This window comes from Petaurus breviceps, unplaced genomic scaffold (genome assembly GCF_028583685.1).
Source record: "Petaurus breviceps papuanus isolate PSGF00001 unplaced genomic scaffold, PetGlider_PUasm1.0 178, whole genome shotgun sequence".
NCBI classification, from domain to species: Eukaryota; Metazoa; Chordata; class Mammalia; order Diprotodontia; family Petauridae; genus Petaurus; species Petaurus breviceps.
Window position 1 is genome coordinate 127,476 of NW_027185777.1, and position 8,508 is coordinate 135,983.

An 8,508-nucleotide genomic window follows, 5' to 3' on the forward strand; every position below is an offset into this window, starting at 1 on the left:
AAGTGACTTGCCTACGAACAGACCCAATATGCTTCAAGAGCAAGACTTGAACTCAGTTCTTCCTGACTTTGAGGTTAATTTTCTACCCACCATACCACACTAACTCTAAAGGGTCAATCAGATAAAATATCTTGCCAAGAGTGGATTTTGCACCAAGACCTAGCATGGAAATGTTCTGCATGAAAGTTTTTGTGATTTAAGTTTTCTTGGCATGGTACCATAAGCTGCTAGGATTTACCAGTGCTGGGAGCTATACTTAAAGACTGCAAATGTGGATGTGAGGAGATTAGGGTCAGGCTGAGAGATACTTGATGTAAGGTATTAAAAAGGAGAAACCAAATGCTGCAGAACACCGAGGGGGAAATGGAGAATGAAGAGAGGAACCAACCATCAATGGTTCCTCTTTTAGCTAAATCTAGCTTGTAGCAAACACGCCCATACTGTGGAAATATATTTCATTGGAAGTTGTTTCAGAAAAACTGAGAACTAATATGACAGTATAGGTTAGGGAAGAGAGTATTGAAGATCTACAGACTCTCTTGAAGAACTAAGATTATGCAAAATCAAAAGTTGGGATGAATTACACCCTGGAGCCAAATCTATCCATGACCACAGAAGACTGTTACCCAGACTGGATGCCTAGTGCCTGCCTCACTGCATTCACCCAGAAGTCCAGCTCTCTGCTTCTGGCCTTGCTCTACTGCCTTCTCTTTGTCTTTGGGCTGCTGGGGAATGTCCTGGTCATCCTGGTTCTGGTAGCCTGTAAGAAGCTGAGAAGCATGACTGACGTGTACCTGCTGAACCTGGCCATCTCCGATCTGCTCTTTGTCTTCTCCTTCCCCTTCCTGACACACTACACTCTGGACCAGTGGGTCTTTGGAAGCACCAATCGTGGCCAGGTATCTGGCCATCATCCATAGAAGTATATGCCTTGAAAGTGAGGATGGCCAGGAAGGCCATGGCTGTCAGCCTCCTGGTGTGGTTAGCAGCCATTTTAGCTTCTGTTCCTTTGCTGGTGTTTTACCAGGTATCTTTAGAGGAGAGCAACCTTCCATGATGACAGAACTACTGAGTGGAAACTCATCACCCACTTTGAAATCAACATCCTGGCTCTTATCATCCCACACAGCATCCTTGTTTACTGCTATGCCAACATCCTGAGGCACCTGAAGGGGCGTCAGAACCACCAAAAGATCAAGGCCATCAGGCTGGTTCTCATTGTAGTGGTGGTACTTTTCTTCTCCCTTTAACATGATGCTCTTTCTGAATTCCCTACACAACCTGCACAGCCTGGATGGGAGTGACTTGAGTCAGAAACTCACCCAGGCCACCCAGATAACTGAGCTCATCTCCTTCACCCACTGCTGCATCAACTCTATAATTTATACTTTTGTAGGGGAAAAGTTCAAGAAGCATCTCTCTGAACTCTTTCAGAAATTCAAATAGTATTCCTGGCTAGATGAAAAACATACAGATTGAACATTTGGGCGTTCCTTCAGCATCGACTGTATTTTGTGAAACATTGTGACTTTGTGAATGTTCCTACCTTTTTCCTTTCAAAGGATACAAAGTATTTGTGTGAGATTCTGGTATTGGAGAGAGTAAATAGCATGAGGAAGTTTTGGTTATGAAGAAAGACATATGGCAAACATTTGATTTTTCCCTTTGAAAGCTCTTCTAAGGGTTTTTAATAGACTACAGACTCAATCAATATGAGTCAACAGTAAGATATCACAACGAAGAAAGCCAGTGTGATTTTGGGTTGCATGAAGTGAGGCCCAGTGTCAAGAAGGAGATGAAAATCCCACTATTCTCTCTCTGCCTTGCTGGACAACATGTGGAGTACTGTATTTAGAGACAGGCACTTCTTTTTAAGGACACTCATAAGATGGACAGCATACAGGCAGTGGGGGGAAAGGAAGGGAATAAGCATTTATATAGTACTATGTTCCACGTACTGTGCTAAATACTTTTACACAATAAAATCCCATTTGATCCTTAACACACACCTGTGAGGTAGAAGCTATTATTATCCTCATTTTGCAATCCAGCAAACTGAGGCAAACAGGGTACAGCCTAGGGTCACACAGTTTGTGTCTGAGTCCAGAGAAGTCTCCCTGACTCCAGGCCTGGAAGTCTATCCACTGCATCACCTAGCCATTTCTTTCTCCAGCTCATCTTACAGATTCGGAACTGAGGCAAACAGAGGTTCAGTAATTTGCCTAGGGTCGAATAGCTAATAAGTGTCTGAGACTGGATTTGATCCCTGGTCTTCCTGATTCCAGGCCTGGCACTCTACTGCAACCCTACCAACCTCTGCAGGACCAGCATAGTAAAGATTGAAGACCATGTCATGTGAGAAACAGTTGGTCCCTCCCCCTCCTGAAGTGATGTCTCAATTCTGTTCCTATCACCTCATTCAAGACACAGATTCATATCTCTGTATTTCCCATAATGAGTCAGCTATGAATTGGAGGTGTCAGACTATATAGAGGAAGATGGAGGTAAGATAAGGAAGGGTACAAATGTCATTTATGGTTGACTTTGGAATGTAGTTAGATGCATTTATCCTTATCTGGTCTACCTCCTCCTTCCCCCCAAATTGGCCTCAACCCAATCATCTCAGTTCTCTTCTATTCCCGGCAGCCCTGAGACTAGCCAGGGGTATAGGGTAAACACAAGGCTAGATCACTGTGGATAATCTTCTTGCGGACCAGATATTTAATTGATTGAGAGCTTGAAGAGACATTATGAATGATTTAGTTCAGTTCCCGAGCTTTATTTATTTTAAAGTTTGTTACTTTGTATTTTTTCAATTAGCAACTATCCATTCTCTCTTCCTATTTCCACTTTCCCTGAGAAAAGAAAAGCAACACCCTTGTAGCAAATATGCATAGACAAGCAAAACAGATTCTCACATTGGCCATGTCCAAAAAATCTGCCTCATTCCACAGTTTAAGGTCGTCACCTCTCTGTCAGGAGTGGGCAGCATGCTTGCTACCTAGTATCATCAGTCACCTGGAAATTTGGTTGGTCATTGCATGGATCAGAGCTCCTGAGTTGTTCAAAATTGCTTGTCTTGACAATGATATTTCTAGCATATAAATTGTTCTTCTCATTCAGCTCACTTCATTATAAGTCAGTTCATACGACTCTTCCCATGTTCCTCTTAAACCACCTCTTTCATTTCTTATGAAACAATAGCATTCTCTTACATTCATCTAACAGAATTAGCTCAGTCCAATCCGCTCATTTTACAGATAAAGAAACTCATCTGTAAAATGACTTGCCTCAGGTCACACATAGTTAAAAAAAAAATGGAACCCGAGTGGGAACTAGCATCCTCTGACCCCAAATCCAGTATTCCTTCTATTACAACACATTGCATAGGATATTCTGAATTTCCCTTGAATGCAAAGTTTATGCTAGCTATAAGAAATGCAAGTTTTGTTAGGACCACAAGCCCATTCTATTTGAGTCTGGTATTGAGCTATGAAAAAAGGAAGGATCGATCAATAGGGATATATTGAGAGTCAAAAAACCTAGGCTGGAATCTTGGCTCTTCAACTTGCTACGTGGGCTAGTCATTTATACCCTTGGACCTCAGTTTCCTCCTTTGTAAAAGAGCCTTGGACCCTTTGTAAAATAAGAGCCTTGGACCCAAAGATCTTTAAGGTTCTTTCTTTTCAGCTTAGAATCTTTTGATCGTCTGACTATACCCACAAGAGCAAGAGATAGTCTGCATTTCATCTAAGATCATTATCATTAAGAGATAAAACTGACCAATTAAATCAGCGAATTTTCCTGGGTATAAGAAACAGGAGAGAACAGCAGGAAGTTCTGTGTGAGATAGGATGCTACTATCATTTCTGCCATCTATGAGAACCTTAACTCTTCTGGTTGGAAAGCAAACAAGGAGTTGACATATATTTGTATGGTTACACTAGCCTTTCCAAACCCCTCAGCTGAAGTCAAAGGTTAAGGATCTTACATGATAAGCTACAACTAGGGAGAGGCCATATGGACTTTGTCTTGAGGGACTGGAAATGAGAAAACACCAGAGGAACTTGTACTGCTATGGCAGCTAGAAATAATTGAGGCCACTCCTTAATGAACAAGAATAATTAGTTAAAATTAGAAGCTACTCCATTGTATGCTTAGGTGACCATAAAATTTGCCATTTTTGCCACTACCATTATTGACCTACTCAGTCTTAAAGTATACTGAAGTCTTCCACCATGGGCCTTTGTGTTATGAAGCCTTTCCCCAACATCAACTAAATTTACCTTGAAAAGTTGATTTAGGGATCTTCCAAGCTGTTTACCCTAAGTGAGTGTTACAATTCTGTCCATGAGAACCCATCTGTCTACTGCCACTAGGGGACTGTAATAGTTGGGGTGTAGTGTGGCATTTTTAGGTCTAGGATGAAAGTAAGTTCATTAAATGAACTCCACAGTCATTTTTATAAATAATGCAGGACCTCTGTAACCTTCAAACCAGTCAGATTCAGCAGCCAGATTGAGGGTCCCTGATTTATTCCTACCTTGTTCTGTCTTTGGTTGACTAAACTACAGTGAACTGATGCATTCTTTAAAAAACTCATCAGATCTACTAGTAGGACTATTAATTGACCCATGTTAAACCAGTTTATCTGGAATGAGAAGTCTGGCACTTACTGTGATTTTAAGAAAATTTTGAGCACAACTTTTTCTATATTTCTATATTTATCAAATGGCTAGGGAAAAGACATGCTATGGAGAGTGAGAATGGAATAATGACACCAAGCACAGTGTCTGGCTGATTCCAATGTCCAGTCCTACTAGAAATCAAAGCTTTATTCTTCTTAACTATTGCTCCCCTTTTGTCCCTTTTTCTACCCCTCTTCCTCCCTCTTTCCATCTCTCTCTCACTTTAAACTTCTCTCTGCTTTTTTACTTTCCCATCCATTTTCCTCCTTATCTCCCTCTCCCCCCCCCCCCTTTTCTCCTCCTTTTATCTCTCACCCTTTTTCTCTCTCCTTGCCCCTCTACTCTCCTCTTCCTCTTATCCTCTCTCTTTCCGTCTCTTCATCTTGTTCCTTCCTCTCTCTTCTATTTCTCTTCCTTCCTCTCTGTTGCCTTCTCTCTAACTCATTCTTTTCTCCTTCCCTCTTTGCTTTTTCCCCCTCCATCTTTACTTTTTTCTTGATCCCTCTACTTCTTCTGCCAAAGATCCCTGGTGGAAACTAGGGAATTGCCGGACAACCGACTTTCACTTATAGGTTACTAGGTGGCCGATCTTTGCTTTAAAGAGTCACAGAATTATAGGCTCTGCAGTGAACTTTTTACAAATGAAAAACAACATCCCTAGTACACATCTTAGAATATGACCTTGTACCCTGTGGTCAGATATATCCTGTGTGGGAAAGATAGTTGTGGTTGCAGGGTATTGAGCTGTAAGAAGATGTCAAGAGAAGAACTTGTGCTTGGACCATACCATTGAATGTTTTGTGTTGTCATAAAGATCAGATTACCAGATGTACCTTTCTGCAACTAGAGAGATTAAATCTCTTGTTTCTTATAGGTTCTTTTTTATTTTTTTTAACTTTTCATGAGTAGAAAAACCTTTAGCATAAAGGTTCTTAACCCAGAGTCTATGATTTATTTCCTTAATATTTTGATAACTATTTCAATAAAATTGGTTTCCTTGTAATCTTATGCATTTTATCTCATACATTTAAACACAATTCTGAGAAGAGGTCCATAGGCTTCCTCAGACACTGACCAAGGGGTCCACGGCAAGAACTCCTACCCTGGAGAGTTACATTAGGGGGTTTGGGCTCAATATTGTCAGATCAAGCCCAGGTCTTCTGACTCCCAATATAGCAATCAATCAATAAACATTTATTAAGAACCTACTATGTGCCAGGCACTGTGCTAAGTGTTGGGAATGTGTGTGTGTGTGTGTGTGAGAGAGAGAGAGAGTTTCTGCCGTTAAAGAACTCACAGCCTAATATATCTCAATTGATTCCTCCTTTTTTTCATAGTTCACCCTCAAACTCATAAAAAAATGGGCTTGTAATCCTAACACAAGTTACATTTTGTCTTGGTAGGTAGACTGCCAAATATTTTGTATTATCTATAACTATTTTGAATGTAATTTCTCTTTCTATTTCTTGCTGCTGAACTTTGTAATGTATAGAAGTGCTGATGATTTATGTGGGTTTATTTTGTATCCTGCAGCTTTGCAGGATAATTAATTAATTATTAATTATTCAAGTAGTTTTTTAGTTGGTTCTCTAGGATTTTAAGTATACCATCATATCATATGCAAGGAATGATAGTTTTGTTTCCTCATTGACTATCCTAATTCCTTCAAAAATGTTCCCTCTTATTGCTATAGCTAGCATTTCTAGTACAATATTGAATAATAGTCATGATAATAAGCATCCTTGCTCCACCACTTCTGGGAGTTCCTACCTCATTCCACCATCTTGATGCAAAAAGTCTCTAAAAATAACATTGGAAAGTTAAACATTTTTGAAAGACTTAGGAACTATGATTCATGCAAAGACCTACCAGGATTCCAGGGGACTAATGAGGAAGCATGCTACCCACTCCTGACAGGTGATGGATTCAAGCTGTAGAATGAGGCACATGTTTCTGGACATCACCAATATGGGAATTTGTTTTGCTCGTTTTCCAGTTGTCATGCTTTTCAGTGTATATCTCATCAAATTAAGGTTTGTAACAGTAGCTCTTGAGCAGCTAATTGCCTGGCCCTGGGTATAATTTCCTGGTCAAAGTCTTACAAGGAATAGATTTGACAGAGCAGAATTTCCTAATAGAGCAGATTTTGCTCATGTAACCAAAAGAGAAGAACAGAATCATTGAGCTCTCCAAGATCTCCGGGCCTCAGAGATCACAAGTTCACCCCTTGGAGTTCCAGTCTGGCCTCTGAATTGGAGACCTGCATCTACAGCTGCCTTCAGGGCGTCTCTCACTGACACCTCAAACCAGACTTACCTAAAAACAGCCTTGTTCTCTTTGCTCCACATTCTCCCCCTTTCATCAAGCAGGCCTGCCGGAAAGTTCAAAGCCTCGGTGTTGTTTCTGACTCTTTGCTCTAACTCAGAGGGGTCAAACATGTGGACCCCAGTCGCAAGCTGCCCATAAAACTCCCAAGTTCAGCCTGAACCAGATTAAAATGTAATTGAGAAATGTTTAATAAAATAAATACCCAATACAATATAGATAATATTGATCTGTGGTTTTCTAAGTTAATATGCGACCCAAGGTTTTTATTCAACTTTGATTTCACTACTTAGATTATACAGACCTGTAACCAAACCAAGGTGACCCAGAGTGGGAAATTTTTGTTGTGATCCATAGTTTGGTCATTTTTGACTCTTCCTGATCCTGTGGACCATAGCACACTACCACTGGCCATGGGGTTTTCTTGCCAAAGATACTGGAGTGGTTTGCCATTTCCTTAGTGGATTAAGGCAAACAGAGGCTAAATGACTAGCCCAGAGGCACACAGTTAGTAAGTGCCTGAGGCTGCATTTGAACTTGAGTCTTCCTGAAATCCAGGCCCATCCACTCTGCCACATCTAGTTGCTTCTAGATATACATTTACATGTATAACATATATGAGACTCAGCTTGGCATAGTAGATAAAAAGCTGGTCTAAAAGACAAGAAGACCGGAGGTCCAGCATTGATTCTCACACTTTGATTATGTAACTCTGGTTAAGTCACTTAATTGCTGAGTAGGGAATGATCTGAAGTAGTAGGGAAATTTTCTCATCCAGGGTTCTCTATACTTAGGAAATCATAGGTACACACACAAACTCACAAACACCTGTGTGCACATGTATGTTTATACATGTACCTATATATATATATATATATATACACACTCTTTCTATGCTATTAGAAGGACCCTGGAGAGATATAATTAGGCTATAGTTTGAAAAAAAATCAGGGGGCTTAGTGGACTGCAAGCTCAATGTGTGTTAGCAAGGTGATGTAGCAGCCCTTAAAGGTTAATTTAATCTTGAGCTGTTTTAGGAAGGACATAACTTTCAAGAGAAGCGAGGTAAGCGTTTCATTGTGCTTTGTTCTCATCAGACCTCATCTAGAGGATTATTTTCCATTTTGGGGTCTCGATGATAAGATAAGGAGGGTTTTGAGATGGTTACTCTTTTTTTTTTATCACAATTGTTTTTCTTTCTCTTCACAGTTTCATTCTCAAGAGTTTCCTAATCCTTCCTGGTACCACTGCTGCTGCTGCTGCTTCTCCTCTTCCTCTTCCTCCTTCTACCATTGATATATGGGACAGCTAAATGACACCATGGATGGAGCACCAGGCCTGAAATCAGGAAGCCCTGAGTTCAAATCCAGCCTCAGACACTTACTAGCTATGGGGACCCGGGGCAAGTCACTTAACCCTGTTTGTCTCCGTTTCCTCATCTGTAAAATGAGTTGGAGAAGGCAATGGCAAACCACTCCAGTATCTTTGCCAAGGA

The 8,508-nt window shown here is 40.6% G+C and overlaps 1 pseudogene; it reads left to right on the plus strand.

Annotated features, from left to right (window-relative positions):
* The first annotated feature begins 575 nt into the window (after positions 1-575).
* Positions 576-1,849, plus strand: LOC138159741 (C-C chemokine receptor type 8-like; annotated as a pseudogene).
* Positions 1,850-8,508: the final 6,659 nt, after the last annotated feature.